Source organism: Odontesthes bonariensis, chromosome 5, assembly GCF_027942865.1.
Source record: "Odontesthes bonariensis isolate fOdoBon6 chromosome 5, fOdoBon6.hap1, whole genome shotgun sequence".
NCBI classification, from domain to species: domain Eukaryota; kingdom Metazoa; phylum Chordata; class Actinopteri; order Atheriniformes; family Atherinopsidae; genus Odontesthes; species Odontesthes bonariensis.
This window is the reverse complement of record NC_134510.1, coordinates 11,933,559-11,951,739: the sequence shown is the minus strand read 5'-3', so window position 1 is coordinate 11,951,739 and position 18,181 is coordinate 11,933,559. Positions and strand designations below refer to the sequence as shown.

At 45.6% G+C, this 18,181-nt stretch overlaps 13 non-coding genes and 1 pseudogene across 13 annotated transcripts; 8 read left to right on the top strand and 6 right to left on the bottom strand.

Moving 5' to 3' along the window:
- The first annotated feature begins 1,575 nt into the window (after positions 1-1,575).
- trnal-aag (transfer RNA leucine (anticodon AAG)) lies at positions 1,576-1,658 on the top strand. Its single transcript has one exon. It is a non-coding gene; the product is annotated as a tRNA-Leu (tRNA).
- Positions 1,659-2,473: 815 nt separating this feature from the next.
- trnal-aag (transfer RNA leucine (anticodon AAG)) lies at positions 2,474-2,556 on the top strand. Its single transcript has one exon. It is a non-coding gene; the product is annotated as a tRNA-Leu (tRNA).
- A 1,391-nt stretch (positions 2,557-3,947) lies between these two features.
- trnad-guc (transfer RNA aspartic acid (anticodon GUC)) lies at positions 3,948-4,019 on the bottom strand. Its single transcript has one exon. It is a non-coding gene; the product is annotated as a tRNA-Asp (tRNA).
- Positions 4,020-4,269: 250 nt separating this feature from the next.
- On the top strand, positions 4,270-4,352 carry trnal-aag (transfer RNA leucine (anticodon AAG)). The gene has a single exon. It is a non-coding gene; the product is annotated as a tRNA-Leu (tRNA).
- An 815-nt stretch (positions 4,353-5,167) lies between these two features.
- trnal-caa (transfer RNA leucine (anticodon CAA)) lies at positions 5,168-5,250 on the top strand. Its single transcript has one exon. It is a non-coding gene; the product is annotated as a tRNA-Leu (tRNA).
- A 493-nt stretch (positions 5,251-5,743) lies between these two features.
- On the bottom strand, positions 5,744-5,815 carry trnad-guc (transfer RNA aspartic acid (anticodon GUC)). The gene has a single exon. It is a non-coding gene; the product is annotated as a tRNA-Asp (tRNA).
- Positions 5,816-6,641: 826 nt separating this feature from the next.
- trnad-guc (transfer RNA aspartic acid (anticodon GUC)) lies at positions 6,642-6,713 on the bottom strand. Its single transcript has one exon. It is a non-coding gene; the product is annotated as a tRNA-Asp (tRNA).
- A 250-nt stretch (positions 6,714-6,963) lies between these two features.
- Positions 6,964-7,046, top strand: trnal-aag (transfer RNA leucine (anticodon AAG)). Its single transcript has one exon. It is a non-coding gene; the product is annotated as a tRNA-Leu (tRNA).
- Positions 7,047-7,861: 815 nt separating this feature from the next.
- On the top strand, positions 7,862-7,944 carry trnal-aag (transfer RNA leucine (anticodon AAG)). The gene has a single exon. It is a non-coding gene; the product is annotated as a tRNA-Leu (tRNA).
- Positions 7,945-9,335: 1,391 nt separating this feature from the next.
- trnad-guc (transfer RNA aspartic acid (anticodon GUC)) lies at positions 9,336-9,407 on the bottom strand. The gene has a single exon. It is a non-coding gene; the product is annotated as a tRNA-Asp (tRNA).
- Positions 9,408-9,657: 250 nt separating this feature from the next.
- Positions 9,658-9,740, top strand: trnal-aag (transfer RNA leucine (anticodon AAG)). The gene has a single exon. It is a non-coding gene; the product is annotated as a tRNA-Leu (tRNA).
- Positions 9,741-10,555: 815 nt separating this feature from the next.
- trnal-caa (transfer RNA leucine (anticodon CAA)) lies at positions 10,556-10,638 on the top strand. The gene has a single exon. It is a non-coding gene; the product is annotated as a tRNA-Leu (tRNA).
- A 493-nt stretch (positions 10,639-11,131) lies between these two features.
- On the bottom strand, positions 11,132-11,203 carry trnad-guc (transfer RNA aspartic acid (anticodon GUC)). The gene has a single exon. It is a non-coding gene; the product is annotated as a tRNA-Asp (tRNA).
- A 5,296-nt stretch (positions 11,204-16,499) lies between these two features.
- Positions 16,500-17,627, bottom strand: LOC142380560 (general transcription factor II-I repeat domain-containing protein 2B-like; annotated as a pseudogene).
- Between the last annotated feature and the right edge of the window lie 554 nt (positions 17,628-18,181).

Below are 18,181 nucleotides of genomic sequence, written 5' to 3'. Positions count from 1 at the left end.
AGAGTTCTTGCTTCCAAATGCTATGCCTACTATTTGTTTGCATCAGGAGCCCTGTTAAACAACAGCCAAGACACTTGTTGCATGAGAATCTTCTGACCACAGCTCAACAAGCTGTGTTGTCACAACCTTCTACAGTGCTTTGGGCAGGACAGAATCATTAGCAAAAGGCACATTGTTGATTATAAGGTCTTGGTTTGCACTTAACACCATAGTAAACGGGAAAGGGCTTTTGACCGAAGCAACCTGGCCTCATGTTAGGCTATTTGAAGGGGGCTATTGACATTTAGGCCGAAGATGGGTGAGAGTATCAAAGCAATCATCACTTGGTGGCAGGCAGCTGATAAAAGACCTAGCTCTCCCCGTCGGGGAATCGAACCCTGATCTTCCGCGTGACAGGCGGAGATACTGTCCATTATACTAACGAGGAATTTCTGTGTGACTGACACAGTCGTCAGATGAAAAGACAACTATCGGCAAGGAGTGAAATAAGATTTTCGTGTCCCGTTTTAAGGTGCAGGAAAATTGCTATCACAGTCCCATCACTCAGAAGGAGAGTCTTCCATGAAGCTGCATGCCTCGTCAATATTCCCCTTCAACACGAACACAACGCAGACCCACATATTCGCTGGAATGATGCCTGGGCCCGCCGACAGTGTCGTCAAATATTCCTTTTAGTAGTCAGGATGGCCGAGCAGTCTAAGGCGCTGCGTTAAGGTAGCAGTCTCCCCTGGAGGCGTGGGTTCAAATCCCACTTCTGACATTGCAGATTTCTCCTAGAGAAAAATTTTCACTGGCAAGGCAACCAAAGTTTACTCCTTGCTTAGCAATACCATGTCGTATTGCTATTCTGCCACTGCATCATCTAGTTTAAAGATTATTGTGGCCGCTTTACCTCCGAAGAGTTCTTGCTTCCAAATGCTATGCCTACTATTTGTTTGCCTCAGGAGACCTGTTAAACAACAGCCAAGACACTTGTTGCATGAGAATCTTCTGACCACAGCTCAACAAGCTGTGTTGTCACAACCTTCTACAGTGCTTTGGGCAGGACAGAATCATTAGCAAAAGGAACATTGCTGATTATAAGGTCTTGGTTTGCACTTAACACCATAGTAAACGGGAAAGGGCTTTTGACCGAAGCAACCTGGCCTCATGTTAGGCTATTTTAAGGGGGCTATTGACATTTAGGCCGAAGATGGGTGAGAGTATCAAAACAATCATCACTTGGTGGCAGGCAGCTGATAAAAGCCCATTTTCTCCCCGTCGGGGAATCGAACCCCGATCTTCCGCGTGACAGGCGGAGATACTGTCCATTATACTAACTAGGAATTTCTGTGTGACTGACACAGTCGTCAGATGAAAAGACAACTATCGCCAAGGAGTGAAATAAGATTTTGGTGTTCCGTTTCAAGGTGCAGGAAAATTGCTATCACAGTCCCATCACTCAGAAGGAGAGTCTTCCATGAAGCTGCATGCCTCGTCAATATTCCCCTTCAACACGAACACAACGCAGACCCACATATTCGCTGGAATGATGCCTGGGCCCGCCGACAGTGTCATCAAATATTCCTTTTAGCAGTCAGGATGGCCGAGCGGTCTAAGGCGCTGCGTTAAGGTCGCAGTCTCCCCTGGAGGCGTGGGTTCAAATCCCACTTCTGACATTGCAGATTTCTCCTAGAAAAAAATTTTCACTGGCAAGGCAACCCAAGTTTACTCCTTGCTTAGCAATACCATGTCGTATTGCTATTCTACCACTGCATCATCTAGTTTAAAGATTATTGTGGCTGCTTTACCTCCGAAGAGTTCTTGCTTCCAAATGCTATGCCTACTATTTGTTTGCCTCAGGAGACCTGTTAAACAACAGCCAAGACACTTGTTGCATGAGAATCTTCTGACCACAGCTCAACAAGCTGTGTTGTCACAACCTTCTACAGTGCTTTGGGCAGGACAGAAACATTAGCAAAAGGAACATTGTTGATTATAAGGTCTTGGTTTGCACTTAACACCATTGTAAACGGGAAAGGGCTTTTGACCGAAGCAACCTGGCCTCATGTTAGGCTATTTGAAGGGGGCTATTGACATTTAGGCCGAAGATGGGTGAGAGTATCAAAACAATCATCACTTGGTGGCAGGCAGCTGATAAAAGACAGAGCTCTCCCCATCGGGGAATCTAACCCCGATCTTCCGCGTGACATGCGGAGATACTATCCATTATACTAACGAGGAATTTCTGTGTGACTGACACAGTCGTCAGATGAAAAGACAACTATCGCCAAGGAGTGAAATAAGATTTTCGTGTCCCGTTTCAAGGTGCAGGAAAATTGCTATCACAGTCCCATCACTCAGAAGGAGAGTCTTCCATGAAGCTGCATGCCTCGTCAATATTCCCCTTCAACACGAAGAAAACGCAGACCCACATATTCGCTGGAATGATGCCTGGGCCCGCTGACAGTGTCGTCAAATATTCCTTTTAGTAGTCAGGATGGCCGAGCGGTCTAAGGCGCTGCGTTAAGGTCGCAGTCTCCCCTGGAGTCGTGGGTTCAAATCCCACTTCTGACATTGCAGAGATCTCCTAGAGGACCATTTTCACTGGCAAGGCAACTCAAGTTTACTCCTTGTTTAGCAATACCATGTCGTATTGCTATTCTGCCACTGCATCATCTAGTTTAAAGATTATTGTGGCCGCTTTACCTCCGAAGAGTTCTTGCTTCCAAATGCTATGCCTACTATTTGTTTGCATCAGGAGCCCTGTTAAACAACAGCCAAGACACTTGTTGCATGAGAATCTTCTGACCACAGCTCAACAAGCTGTGTTGTCACAACCTTCTACAGTGCTTTGGGCAGGACAGAATCATTAGCAAAAGGCACATTGTTGATTATAAGGTCTTGGTTTGCACTTAACACCATAGTAAACGGGAAAGGGCTTTTGACCGAAGCAACCTGGCCTCATGTTAGGCTATATGAAGGGGGCTATTGACATTTAGGCCGAAGATGGGTGAGAGTATCAAAGCAATCATCACTTGGTGGCAGGCAGCTGATAAAAGACCTAGCTCTCCCCGTCGGGGAATCGAACCCTGATCTTCCGCGTGACAGGCGGAGATACTGTCCATTATACTAACGAGGAATTTCTGTGTGACTGACACAGTCGTCAGATGAAAAGACAACTATCGGCAAGGAGTGAAATAAGATTTTCGTGTCCCGTTTTAAGGTGCAGGAAAATTGCTATCACAGTCCCATCACTCAGAAGGAGAGTCTTCCATGAAGCTGCATGCCTCGTCAATATTCCCCTTCAACACGAACACAACGCAGACCCACATATTCGCTGGAATGATGCCTGGGCCCGCCGACAGTGTCGTCAAATATTCCTTTTAGTAGTCAGGATGGCCGAGCAGTCTAAGGCGCTGCGTTAAGGTAGCAGTCTCCCCTGGAGGCGTGGGTTCAAATCCCACTTCTGACATTGCAGATTTCTCCTAGAGAAAAATTTTCACTGGCAAGGCAACCAAAGTTTACTCCTTGCTTAGCAATACCATGTCGTATTGCTATTCTGCCACTGCATCATCTAGTTTAAAGATTATTGTGGCCGCTTTACCTCCGAAGAGTTCTTGCTTCCAAATGCTATGCCTACTATTTGTTTGCCTCAGGAGACCTGTTAAACAACAGCCAAGACACTTGTTGCATGAGAATCTTCTGACCACAGCTCAACAAGCTGTGTTGTCACAACCTTCTACAGTGCTTTGGGCAGGACAGAATCATTAGCAAAAGGAACATTGCTGATTATAAGGTCTTGGTTTGCACTTAACACCATAGTAAACGGGAAAGGGCTTTTGACCGAAGCAACCTGGCCTCATGTTAGGCTATTTTAAGGGGGCTATTGACATTTAGGCCGAAGATGGGTGAGAGTATCAAAACAATCATCACTTGGTGGCAGGCAGCTGATAAAAGCCCATTTTCTCCCCGTCGGGGAATCGAACCCCGATCTTCCGCGTGACAGGCGGAGATACTGTCCATTATACTAACGAGGAATTTCTGTGTGACTGACACAGTCGTCAGATGAAAAGACAACTATCGCCAAGGAGTGAAATAAGATTTTGGTGTTCCGTTTCAAGGTGCAGGAAAATTGCTATCACAGTCCCATCACTCAGAAGGAGAGTCTTCCATGAAGCTGCATGCCTCGTCAATATTCCCCTTCAACACGAACACAACGCAGACCCACATATTCGCTGGAATGATGCCTGGGCCCGCCGACAGTGTCATCAAATATTCCTTTTAGCAGTCAGGATGGCCGAGCGGTCTAAGGCGCTGCGTTAAGGTCGCAGTCTCCCCTGGAGGCGTGGGTTCAAATCCCACTTCTGACATTGCAGATTTCTCCTAGAAAAAAATTTTCACTGGCAAGGCAACCCAAGTTTACTCCTTGCTTAGCAATACCATGTCGTATTGCTATTCTACCACTGCATCATCTAGTTTAAAGATTATTGTGGCTGCTTTACCTCCGAAGAGTTCTTGCTTCCAAATGCTATGCCTACTATTTGTTTGCCTCAGGAGACCTGTTAAACAACAGCCAAGACACTTGTTGCATGAGAATCTTCTGACCACAGCTCAACAAGCTGTGTTGTCACAACCTTCTACAGTGCTTTGGGCAGGACAGAAACATTAGCAAAAGGAACATTGTTGATTATAAGGTCTTGGTTTGCACTTAACACCATTGTAAACGGGAAAGGGCTTTTGACCGAAGCAACCTGGCCTCATGTTAGGCTATTTGAAGGGGGCTATTGACATTTAGGCCGAAGATGGGTGAGAGTATCAAAACAATCATCACTTGGTGGCAGGCAGCTGATAAAAGACAGAGCTCTCCCCATCGGGGAATCTAACCCCGATCTTCCGCGTAACATGCGGAGATACTATCCATTATACTAACGAGGAATTTCTGTGTGACTGACACAGTCGTCAGATGAAAAGACAACTATCGCCAAGGAGTGAAATAAGATTTTCGTGTCCCGTTTCAAGGTGCAGGAAAATTGCTATCACAGTCCCATCACTCAGAAGGAGAGTCTTCCATGAAGCTGCATGCCTCGTCAATATTCCCCTTCAACACGAAGACAACGCAGACCCACATATTCGCTGGAATGATGCCTGGGCCCGCTGACAGTGTCGTCAAATATTCCTTTTAGTAGTCAGGATGGCCGAGCGGTCTAAGGCGCTGCGTTCAAGTCGCAGTCTCCCCTGGAGTCGTGGGTTCAAATCCCACTTCTGACATTGCAGAGATCTCCTAGAGGACCATTTTCTCTGGCAAGGCAACTCAAGTTTACTCCTTGCTTAGCAATACCATGTCGTATTGCTATTCTGCCACTGCATCATCTAGTTTAAAGATTATTGTTGCCGCTTTACCTCCGAAGAGTTCTTGCTACCAAATGCTATGCCTACTATTTGTTTGCATCAGGAGCCCTGTTAAACAACAGCCAAGACACTTGTTGCATGAGAATCTTCTGACCACAGCTCAACAAGCTGTGTTGTCACAACCTTCTACAGTGCTTTGGGCAGGACAGAATCATTAGCAAAAGGCACATTGTTGATTATAAGGTCTTGGTTTGCACTTAACACCATAGTAAACGGGAAAGGGCTTTTTACCGAAGCAACCTGGCCTCATGTTAGGCTATTTGAAGGGGGCTATTGACATTTAGGCCGAAGATGGGTGAGAGTATCAAAGCAATCATCACTTGGTGGCAGGCAGCTGATAAAAGACCTAGCTCTCCCCGTCGGGGAATCGAACCCCGATCTTCCGCGTGACAGGCGGAGATACTGTCCATTATACTAACGAGGAATTTCTGTGTGACTGACACAGTCGTCAGATGAAAAGACAACTATCGCCAAGGAGTGAAATAAGATTTTCGTGTCCCGTTTCAAGGTGCAGGAAAATTGCTATCACAGTCCCATCACTCAGAAGGAGAGTCTTCCATGAAGCTGCATGCCTCGTCAATATTCCCCTTCAACACGAACACAACGCAGACCCACATATTCGCTGGAATGATGCCTGGGCCCGCCGACAGTGTCGTCAAATATTCCTTTTAGTAGTCAGGATGGCCGAGCAGTCTAAGGCGCTGCGTTAAGTTCGCAGTCTCCCCTGGAGGATTGGGTTCAAATCCCACTTCTGACATTGCAGAGTTCTCCTAGAGGACCATTTTCACTGGCAAGGCAACTCAAGTTTACTCCTTGCTTAGCAATACCATGTCGTATTGCTATTCTGCCACTGCATCATCTAGTTTAAAGATTATTGTGGCCGCTTTACCTCCGAAGAGTTCTTGCTTCCAAATGCTATGCCTACTATTTGTTTGCCTCAGGAGACCTGTTAAACAACAGCCAAGACACTTGTTGCATGAGAATCTTCTGACCACAGCTCAACAAGCTGTGTTGTCACAACCTTCTACAGTGCTTTGGGCAGGACAGAATCATTAGCAAAAGGAACATTGCTGATTATAAGGTCTTGGTTTGCACTTAACACCATAGTAAACGGGAAAGGGCTTTTGACCGAAGCAACCTGGCCTCATGTTAGGCTATTTTAAGGGGGCTATTGACATTTAGGCCGAAGATGGGTGAGAGTATCAAAACAATCATCACTTGGTGGCAGGCAGCTGATAAAAGCCCATTTTCTCCCCGTCGGGGAATCGAACCCCGATCTTCCGCGTGACAGGCGGAGATACTGTCCATTATACTAACGAGGAATTTCTGTGTGACTGACACAGTCGTCAGATGAAAAGACAACTATCGCCAAGGAGTGAAATAAGATTTTGGTGTTCCGTTTCAAGGTGCAGGAAAATTGCTATCACAGTCCCATCACTCAGAAGGAGAGTCTTCCATGAAGCTGCATGCCTCGTCAATATTCCCCTTCAACACGAACACAACGCAGACCCACATATTCGCTGGAATGATGCCTGGGCCCGCCGACAGTGTCATCAAATATTCCTTTTAGCAGTCAGGATGGCCGAGCGGTCTAAGGCGCTGCGTTAAGGTCGCAGTCTCCCCTGGAGGCGTGGGTTCAAATCCCACTTCTGACATTGCAGATTTCTCCTAGAAAAAAATTTTCACTGGCAAGGCAACCCAAGTTTACTCCTTGCTTAGCAATACCATGTCGTATTGCTATTCTACCACTGCATCATCTAGTTTAAAGATTATTGTGGCTGCTTTACCTCCGAAGAGTTCTTGCTTCCAAATGCTATGCCTACTATTTGTTTGCCTCAGGAGACCTGTTAAACAACAGCCAAGACACTTGTTGCATGAGAATCTTCTGACCACAGCTCAACAAGCTGTGTTGTCACAACCTTCTACAGTGCTTTGGGCAGGACAGAAACATTAGCAAAAGGAACATTGTTGATTATAAGGTCTTGGTTTGCACTTAACACCATTGTAAACGGGAAAGGGCTTTTGACCGAAGCAACCTGGCCTCATGTTAGGCTATTTGAAGGGGGCTATTGACATTTAGGCCGAAGATGGGTGAGAGTATCAAAACAATCATCACTTGGTGGCAGGCAGCTGATAAAAGACAGAGCTCTCCCCATCGGGGAATCTAACCCCGATCTTCCGCGTAACATGCGGAGATACTATCCATTATACTAACGAGGAATTTCTGTGTGACTGACACAGTCGTCAGATGAAAAGACAACTATCGCCAAGGAGTGAAATAAGATTTTCGTGTCCCGTTTCAAGGTGCAGGAAAATTGCTATCACAGTCCCATCACTCAGAAGGAGAGTCTTCCATGAAGCTGCATGCCTCGTCAATATTCCCCTTCAACACGAAGACAACGCAGACCCACATATTCGCTGGAATGATGCCTGGGCCCGCTGACAGTGTCGTCAAATATTCCTTTTAGTAGTCAGGATGGCCGAGCGGTCTAAGGCGCTGCGTTAAGGTCGCAGTCTCCCCTGGAGTCGTGGGTTCAAATCCCACTTCTGACATTGAAAAGATCTCCTAGAGGACCATTTTCACTGGCAAGGCAACTCAAGTTTACTCCTTGTTTAGCAATGCCATGTCGTATTGCTATTCTGCCACTGCATCATCTAGTTTAAAGATTATTGTGGCCGCTTTACCTCCGAAGAGTTCTTGCTTCCAAATGCTATGCCTACTATTTGTTTGCATCAGGAGCCCTGTTAAACAACAGCCAAGACACTTGTTGCATGAGAATCTTCTGACCACAGCTCAACAAGCTGTGTTGTCACAACCTTCTACAGTGCTTTGGGCAGGACAGAATCATTAGCAAAAGGCACATTGTTGATTATAAGGTCTTGGTTTGCACTTAACACCATAGTAAACGGGAAAGGGCTTTTGACCGAAGCAACCTGGCCTCATGTTAGGCTATTTGAAGGGGGCTATTGACATTTAGGCCGAAGATGGGTGAGAGTATCAAAGCAATCATCACTTGGTGGCAGGCAGCTGATAAAAGACCTAGCTCTCCCCGTCGGGGAATCGAACCCTGATCTTCCGCGTGACAGGCGGAGATACTGTCCATTATACTAACGAGGAATTTCTGTGTGACTGACACAGTCGTCAGATGAAAAGACAACTATCGGCAAGGAGTGAAATAAGATTTTCGTGTCCCGTTTTAAGGTGCAGGAAAATTGCTATCACAGTCCCATCACTCAGAAGGAGAGTCTTCCATGAAGCTGCATGCCTCGTCAATATTCCCCTTCAACACGAACACAACGCAGACCCACATATTCGCTGGAATGATGCCTGGGCCCGCCGACAGTGTCGTCAAATATTCCTTTTAGTAGTCAGGATGGCCGAGCAGTCTAAGGCGCTGCGTTAAGGTAGCAGTCTCCCCTGGAGGCGTGGGTTCAAATCCCACTTCTGACATTGCAGATTTCTCCTAGAGAAAAATTTTCACTGGCAAGGCAACCAAAGTTTACTCCTTGCTTAGCAATACCATGTCGTATTGCTATTCTGCCACTGCATCATCTAGTTTAAAGATTATTGTGGCCGCTTTACCTCCGAAGAGTTCTTGCTTCCAAATGCTATGCCTACTATTTGTTTGCCTCAGGAGACCTGTTAAACAACAGCCAAGACACTTGTTGCATGAGAATCTTCTGACCACAGCTCAACAAGCTGTGTTGTCACAACCTTCTACAGTGCTTTGGGCAGGACAGAATCATTAGCAAAAGGAACATTGCTGATTATAAGGTCTTGGTTTGCACTTAACACCATAGTAAACGGGAAAGGGCTTTTGACCGAAGCAACCTGGCCTCATGTTAGGCTATTTTAAGGGGGCTATTGACATTTAGGCCGAAGATGGGTGAGAGTATCAAAACAATCATCACTTGGTGGCAGGCAGCTGATAAAAGCCCATTTTCTCCCCGTCGGGGAATCGAACCCCGATCTTCCGCGTGACAGGCGGAGATACTGTCCATTATACTAACGAGGAATTTCTGTGTGACTGACACAGTCGTCAGATGAAAAGACAACTATCGCCAAGGAGTGAAATAAGATTTTGGTGTTCCGTTTCAAGGTGCAGGAAAATTGCTATCACAGTCCCATCACTCAGAAGGAGAGTCTTCCATGAAGCTGCATGCCTCGTCAATATTCCCCTTCAACACGAACACAACGCAGACCCACATATTCGCTGGAATGATGCCTGGGCCCGCCGACAGTGTCATCAAATATTCCTTTTAGCAGTCAGGATGGCCGAGCGGTCTAAGGCGCTGCGTTAAGGTCGCAGTCTCCCCTGGAGGCGTGGGTTCAAATCCCACTTCTGACATTGCAGATTTCTCCTAGAAAAAAATTTTCACTGGCAAGGCAACCCAAGTTTACTCCTTGCTTAGCAATACCATGTCGTATTGCTATTCTACCACTGCATCATCTAGTTTAAAGATTATTGTGGCTGCTTTACCTCCGAAGAGTTCTTGCTTCCAAATGCTATGCCTACTATTTGTTTGCCTCAGGAGACCTGTTAAACAACAGCCAAGACACTTGTTGCATGAGAATCTTCTGACCACAGCTCAACAAGCTGTGTTGTCACAACCTTCTACAGTGCTTTGGGCAGGACAGAAACATTAGCAAAAGGAACATTGTTGATCATAAGGTCTTGGTTTGCACTTAACACCATTGTAAACGGGAAAGGGCTTTTGACCGAAGCAACCTGGCCTCATGTTAGGCTATTTGAAGGGGGCTATTGACATTTAGGCCGAAGATGGGTGAGAGTATCAAAACAATCATCACTTGGTGGCAGGCAGCTGATAAAAGACAGAGCTCTCCCCATCGGGGAATCTAACCCCGATCTTCCGCGTAACATGCGGAGATACTATCCATTATACTAACGAGGAATTTCTGTGTGACTGACACAGTCGTCAGATGAAAAGACAACTATCGCCAAGGAGTGAAATAAGATTTTCGTGTCCCGTTTCAAGGTGCAGGAAAATTGCTATCACAGTCCCATCACTCAGAAGGAGAGTCTTCCATGAAGCTGCATGCCTCGTCAATATTCCCCTTCAACACGAAGACAACGCAGACCCACATATTCGCTGGAATGATGCCTGGGCCCGCTGACAGTGTCGTCAAATATTCCTTTTAGTAGTCAGGATGGCCGAGCGGTCTAAGGCGCTGCGTTCAAGTCGCAGTCTCCCCTGGAGTCGTGGGTTCAAATCCCACTTCTGACATTGCAGAGATCTCCTAGAGGACCATTTTCTCTGGCAAGGCAACTCAAGTTTACTCCTTGCTTAGCAATACCATGTCGTATTGCTATTCTGCCACTGCATCATCTAGTTTAAAGATTATTGTTGCCGCTTTACCTCCGAAGAGTTCTTGCTACCAAATGCTATGCCTACTATTTGTTTGCATCAGGAGCCCTGTTAAACAACAGCCAAGACACTTGTTGCATGAGAATCTTCTGACCACAGCTCAACAAGCTGTGTTGTCACAACCTTCTACAGTGCTTTGGGCAGGACAGAATCATTAGCAAAAGGCACATTGTTGATTATAAGGTCTTGGTTTGCACTTAACACCATAGTAAACGGGAAAGGGCTTTTTACCGAAGCAACCTGGCCTCATGTTAGGCTATTTGAAGGGGGCTATTGACATTTAGGCCGAAGATGGGTGAGAGTATCAAAGCAATCATCACTTGGTGGCAGGCAGCTGATAAAAGACCTAGCTCTCCCCGTCGGGGAATCGAACCCCGATCTTCCGCGTGACAGGCGGAGATACTGTCCATTATACTAACGAGGAATTTCTGTGTGACTGACACAGTCGTCAGATGAAAAGACAACTATCGCCAAGGAGTGAAATAAGATTTTCGTGTCCCGTTTCAAGGTGCAGGAAAATTGCTATCACAGTCCCATCACTCAGAAGGAGAGTCTTCCATGAAGCTGCATGCCTCGTCAATATTCCCCTTCAACACGAACACAACGCAGACCCACATATTCGCTGGAATGATGCCTGGGCCCGCCGACAGTGTCGTCAAATATTCCTTTTAGTAGTCAGGATGGCCGAGCAGTCTAAGGCGCTGCGTTAAGTTCGCAGTCTCCCCTGGAGGATTGGGTTCAAATCCCACTTCTGACATTGCAGAGTTCTCCTAGAGGACCATTTTCACTGGCAAGGCAACTCAAGTTTACTCCTTGCTTAGCAATACCATGTCGTATTGCTATTCTGCCACTGCATCATCTAGTTTAAAGATTATTGTGGCCGCTTTACCTCCGAAGAGTTCTTGCTTCCAAATGCTATGCCTACTATTTGTTTGCCTCAGGAGCCCTGTTAAACAACAGCCAAGACACTTGTTGCATGAGAATCTTCTGACCACAGCTCAACAAGCTGTGTTGTGTAGCGTTACCGGGTATTTATATACCTATTAAATATAAGGATTTATGAGATGTTCTTACAGTCTCAAATAAACCTTACCTCGAATTTAGGGGCACCACCAACCTAGGTTTTGACTTAATTTTAAGTCACAGTCAGGTCGGAAAACTGTTCGAAATCTTACGATCCTTGTGTTAAATTAATATTCAATTAATATTCAGTCTCATATCTCGCTACTTTCGTGAAGTTCTCGTTTGGTTGGACAGACATTACGTAAAGAAAGCATACGACACAATCTGTGATTATAACATATATATAGATATATGAGCTGTTTATTACAATGATATGATCTTAGACATGAACCTTTAAACAAACGGGAGATGCATTGAATATGGGTGATTATATAAAACACTTAGTGAATATAAAATAAAATATGGGGAATGGGAAAATACTGGATTTATTCAAATAGTTTGGGTTGGCTGACTATTTGAATCTAAATACTGTACTGACATTTCGGATTAATTTATCATTCTGTGAAAGCCTCGAGACATCCATCAAACCCACTTTAAGGTGAAAACGGGTCGGTCTTACTGTGCTGAAGTTCTGTTCAGTCGTTTCGGACCAATGGTAGCGGCCACGCGGGTCCGAGGGGATTTCTCTTCCGCTCTCTGGGCCTTCCTGGCTGTGGTGGCTGACTTTAGCGGACTTCTCAGTTGCTTCTTTCACCGGGAAACGGGGACGATGATGTCGAGGGCTTTACTGTGGGATGATCAAATCCATCGTTGTGTCAGAGTTGGTCCGTTGCTGCTTTCTCTGATGAAGTGAACTTAAGTTCACAGAAGATTAATAAAAGGTTGCTTGGAGTTGGCTTTCTGGGTAGGAAAACTTCATTCTGTTCTTATCTTTGTTCGGGTCTTTCTTTCTCGTCTCCGGGGTCTCACTGGGTTCTGGAGGGTCTCCTCCGGTCGTCCGCTGCATCGTTATCCACACGTCCTTCCGCTCTCTCCTGAGATTATGGGAAAACTCCCAAACTCCGGCGAGCTCTTCTCTTCTGCTTAAACCATTTCTAAAACTCTCTGAGCAGCTGTTTTCTGCTCAAATCTTCTTCTGAAACTCTGGGTTGGAACCCTTCTGGAACAAGATCCAGGGCACAAGAGGGCAAGCGCAGGCGCCTGAAGCGAGCCAGAGCACACGAGCCGCAAGAAGGGGAGAAGGCAAGAGAGCAAAGAGGCAAAAAAGCCTGTGTTTTCCGCTGTTCCGGGTTTTGACTCTCGGAGGCGGGGCTTACACTACTTTTTCAGCCAATGCCATGCTTGAACTGTGTGCATGTCTCTGTAAGGTGATCTGTGCTAGGGGGATTTCTGGATTTAGACAAAGAATTCTGTGTTTCTCCACTACTCCCATCTCATAGAACATTTGTCTCGGTGATTCTGAAAACACCACATCTTGTTAAGATATGCAGATTAAAGATATAACATAGACTTGTAATACAAAGACATCAAAATAACACACATGATAAAGACAATTATGACTTTCGAAATTCAGGTGAATATCTATGAAATTGTGACATATGAATTGTGAATTACACAATGCTAATTTCTGTGTTAACAATGGGGACACTAAACAAATACCAAATAGATACCGAAGGGACATCGTTAGAAGTTACTAGCTGCATAATTGTCCATTTTATATCCATTTTACTGAGTCCTTTTGGGATTTATATGTTCAACTAATCAACACTGCAGACCACTAGGGGGCAATGTGGTTCCATCAGGCAGGTTGGGCATTTTCCACCAAAATCAGTTCTTTGTCAATATTTAAGCCAGAATCGTACAAATTGTCTCTATATGCGTCTTGTGATCAAGCTGGAAACCTGAAAGAAATTGTACACGGTTATCAAACACATTTAATATAGTTTAAGATTTGACTACAAGTGAGTCTTCTCAGTTCGTATGTATAGCCATCTGGTCGGATTCCTGGTGAAAAGGGGTGTTAAAGTGTCAACTTTCGAGTTATGGTCTAGATAAGATAGTAAGTCTCCCACTTTTCCAAGAGTGAGTTGACTCCCCAAAAGCTCTTAAGGGTGTTGTAAATTAGGCAGTTTCTGTCTCTTTTTCCTTTGTGGAAAGAAAATGAAGATCTGGTTTATATCCACATACGTAAACATCCCCCACAGGAATGTTGGTTTTGTCAAAGTTTGAAAAACTCTTAATCCACACGGCACTGTGACTGTTACAGTTGTCACAACCTTCTACAGTGCTTTGGGCAGGACAGAATCATTAGCAAAAGGCACATTGTTGATTATAAGGTCTTGGTTTGCACTTAACACCATAGTAAACGGGAAAGGGCTTTTGACCGAAGAAACCTGGCATCATGTTAGGCTATTTGAAGGGGGCTATTGACATTTAGGCCGAAGATGGGTGAGAGTATCAAAGCAATCATCACTTGGTGGCAGGCAGCTGATAAGAGACCGAGCTCTCCCCGTCGGTGAATCGAACCCCGATCTTCCGCGTGACAGGCAGTGATACTGTCCATTATACTAACGAGGAATTTCTGTGTGACTGACACAGTCGTCAGATGAAAAGACAAATATCGCCAAGGAGTGAAATAAGATTTTCGTGTCCCGTTTCAAGGTGCAGGGAAATTGTTATCACAGTCCCATCACAGAAGGAGAGTCTTCCATGAAGCTGCATGCCTCGTCAATATTCCCCTTCAACACGAACACAACGCAGACCCACATATTCGCTGGAATGATGCCTGGGCCCGCCGACAGTGTCGTCAAATATTCCTTTTAGCAGTCAGGATGGCCGAGCGGTCTAAGGCGCTGCGTTAAAGGCCTTTGGAAAGCTGACACTACACTCAAAACATAATCATAATACATACACAGAGGAACAATAATGATCATTGGACCCTACACCAAAACATTTCATAAACCCAGAAATTTGCCGCTTGGAAATCCTTCCTGGAATTCCAGACTGGGGGCAGGGCTTCCGTGTGACGTCACAGGTGCCATGGGTTTTCCTGGCTGCCACCATTGTATTATGCTTGTTGAGTGGTGAAGGCTAGTGGTGCAACGGATCATCATTGATCCGTGATCCGTTCGGATCAATTATTTCAGTTCGGCACACACATGATCCTCGGATTGATTTGTGAAAAAAAAATTGTGCGCTTGTTCAGTCCTCACACAGCCGTTACCATTCCGCTAGTTCCAGGGACAGAGCTACTTTCCATGCTCTGGGTAAAGGTCTGCAACAGTTCCCTCCTCAATAAGCAAACAGTCCTATGGCTCGTTTGTGATTTATTGTCCTCAGCGTACAACATGTAGAACAGTGGGCATGGAAAATAAAAGTAGGCTAGACTTCGGTGACGATAACTGCTGCCTCTAGTGCTACGTCCTTTTTCCATATACTCGCGCTGCCACACAAACCTGTCGCCTAGGTTACCACACAGACATAACACGTAGCTGACATAAAGAAAACCCCTAACCTGCAACACAGCGTGGTCATGGCGAGCGGAGGAACAGAGGAGCTTGAACGCCCCACGTCATTTAAATCCCCTGTTTGGGAGCATTTTGGCTTCCCTGTCAAATTTAATGAAGAAGGAAAGAGGTTGGTGGATAAAACCGTGACGGTGTGTAGGCACTGTGGTACAAGAAAGCCACACAACAGTGGAAACACATCGAGCATGGCCACGTATTTGCAGCGATATCACCCCGGTGTTTCACTGACAGGAGTGAAACTGAAAGCGGCTCAACAACCGGTCATCACCGCGTTAAGCAGCCCCCTTCCTTCACAATCCGACCGGGCTAAAGCGATCACAAACGCTAGACACTGGTAAGTCTGACAAGAAGCTATTAAAATTGTGATCCAGCATTCCAGTTTGCACTCGCTGACTCCGGCACTGTGTAAAAAGTGTGTTGACAGGCTGTCAGTGTCAGTTAGCTTCAGTTGTCAGTGCAGTGCTTATCCCTCTCGACAAAATTATTTATGCCTCATCAACATCGTCCAGACTCGTGGCCTAGACCAAACACAGTGTATGCTCACCAATCGGCATTCTGAAGACGACCAAAATCACCATGATCATCATCATCGTCCCCACTGCTCTCGGACTCGGACTCCGACCCACTGTCACTGGCAATGGCTGGCTCGAACCTGTATGGTTCTAGCCCCAATCCCTCCTCGGTTTCTTCTTCAGGCTCTTCATTGTCTTCTTCATTGTCATCAACAATATTCGGATCGAAATTTGCCGTGAAGAAGCTGTCCAGGTCTGGCAAACTGCTGACTTCGCTACTAGAACTACTAGTATCAGACATGTTGATTGTTGGGGGTTGTTCCAGCAGCTGGCACTTGTGACGTCACGCACCTGTCGTCTGCTACTTCCGGTTTGCCAAATGGCGGGCTATTCGAGTCAAATGTGGTGATAGTTTATTGGGCCTAATCAGGACTATCCAGGGGCCTAAATTTATTTTAAAATCATAAAAAAATTCCATGGTATATAAGGAATCGATCTGCTATTTCAGTTTTGTGCAAAAAATCACCTTTCTGTAGGCCTTTAACGAGTGCATCGAAGTCAGGTTGAATATCTGAGGTGGAGATGCGAAGCACAGCTGACAGATGATCGTCAGTGAGAGATGATCTATACCTGGACTTCGTAAACTTCATCATTGAAAATGTTTGTTCACATATGTAGGCAGAGCCAAAGAGAACCAACATCTTCTGAGCATGTCTCTTCATGTTTGGAAAGGTCTCCTCCTTGAGAGAAGAGTAGAAATCCAGCAGTGCTCTGCCAGTACTGCATCAGACTGCAGGTCAATGAGTTCCAGCTGAACATCACTGGGTGCATTATCCACACTGCAGGTAAAGGGAGAGGAAATCATGTGCATTTCATCCTCGATTGTTCTGAGATCTTCAAATCTCCTTAAAAACTCACAATGCAATGCTCCTAACATGGATGAGTACCTGTGGAGGTGATCAGCTGATGGTGTGACTTCTTTCAGGGTTTGCATGTGAGTGAGATTGTTGCTCTCCACTTGGCTTGAAAGAAACAGCATCTTTCTCATGAAAGCCTTCACCAGGGTGTGCATTTCATGAACAAAAAGGCCCCTGCCTTGCAGTTTGGTGTTCAGTTCATTCATCAGTGCAGTCACATCAACAGCAAATGCAAAATCTGCCATACAGTTCTCATCTGAGAGCTCTGGGATGTCTTTGCCTTTCATCTGACAAAACTCTCGAATCTCTGTTTTCAGGTCCCAAACTCTTTTTAGCACTTTGCCCAGACTGAGCCATCTGACAGCTGTGTGGTAGCCGATGTCACTATGCTCAGACTCATGGTCCTCCAAAAGTGCGACAAACTGTCTGTGATTTAATGCCCGTGCCCTGATGAAGTTTACTATTTTAGTAACAACATCAATAACATGGTTCATTTTTAGCAGTGACTTGCACAACACATGTTGGTGTATAATACAATGCAAAAATACCTATTTCTGATCTGTGTCGATTTCAGTCACTTTATCTTGCATACGTTTTAAAAGTCCCACATTTTTCCCTGTAAGATTTGGACAACCGTCCGTTGTGACACTTGCCAGTCTGTCCCATTTCAGTCCCAGTGTGTCCATGCACGCATTTACCTCCGTGAAGAGATCGCTCCCTGTAGTCGTCCCTTTCATCGACCGCATTGCTGCCAGCTCCTCTGTAATCTTGAAGTCCGGCGTTATCCCGCGGACAAATACTAGTAACTGGGCTGTGTCACGGACATCACAGCTTTCGTCCAAAGCCAAGGAGAAAAAGTCAAAAGTTGCCACTTCACGTTGCAGCTGAAGCTCCAGATTCCCCGATATGTCCTCGACCCTTCTCGTCATGGTTCGCCTGGAGAGCGGGACTTTCTCAAATGCTTCTTTTTGTTCAGGGCATATTAGTGCTGAAGAGTCCACCAAGCACTCTTTGATGAACTCCTCCTCCGAGAATGGCTTACTGTTTTTAGCGATTTTGTGGGATATCACAAAGCTGGTCTTGGTTGCTGCATCCCTGGATGTGTGAAGCTTGGTAAAAAAGCCTTGCTGCTTTTGCAGTTTAGCTAGCAAAGCTTCCGATGTCCGTGCCCTTTCAGCATCAGTCACGTTCTTGAATTTCTTCGCTTGTTTCGTCTCCTAATGCTGACTCAAATTGTAGTCCTTAAACACGGCGATCTGCTCCCTGCAAACTAAACACACGGCTTTACCTCTGACTTCAGTAAATAAATACTTAGCAGTCCAATTTTTGTTGAAAACCCTGCATTCGGTATCTACCTTTCTTTTTTTAGCATGAGCAGACATTTCTGAGGGCTAAAGTCGTCTTGTGACTTGCTAGTGACAACGATCCAATCATGTGCATGTCTCGATATACGTTTTACATCATCATGTACGTGAATAAAAAA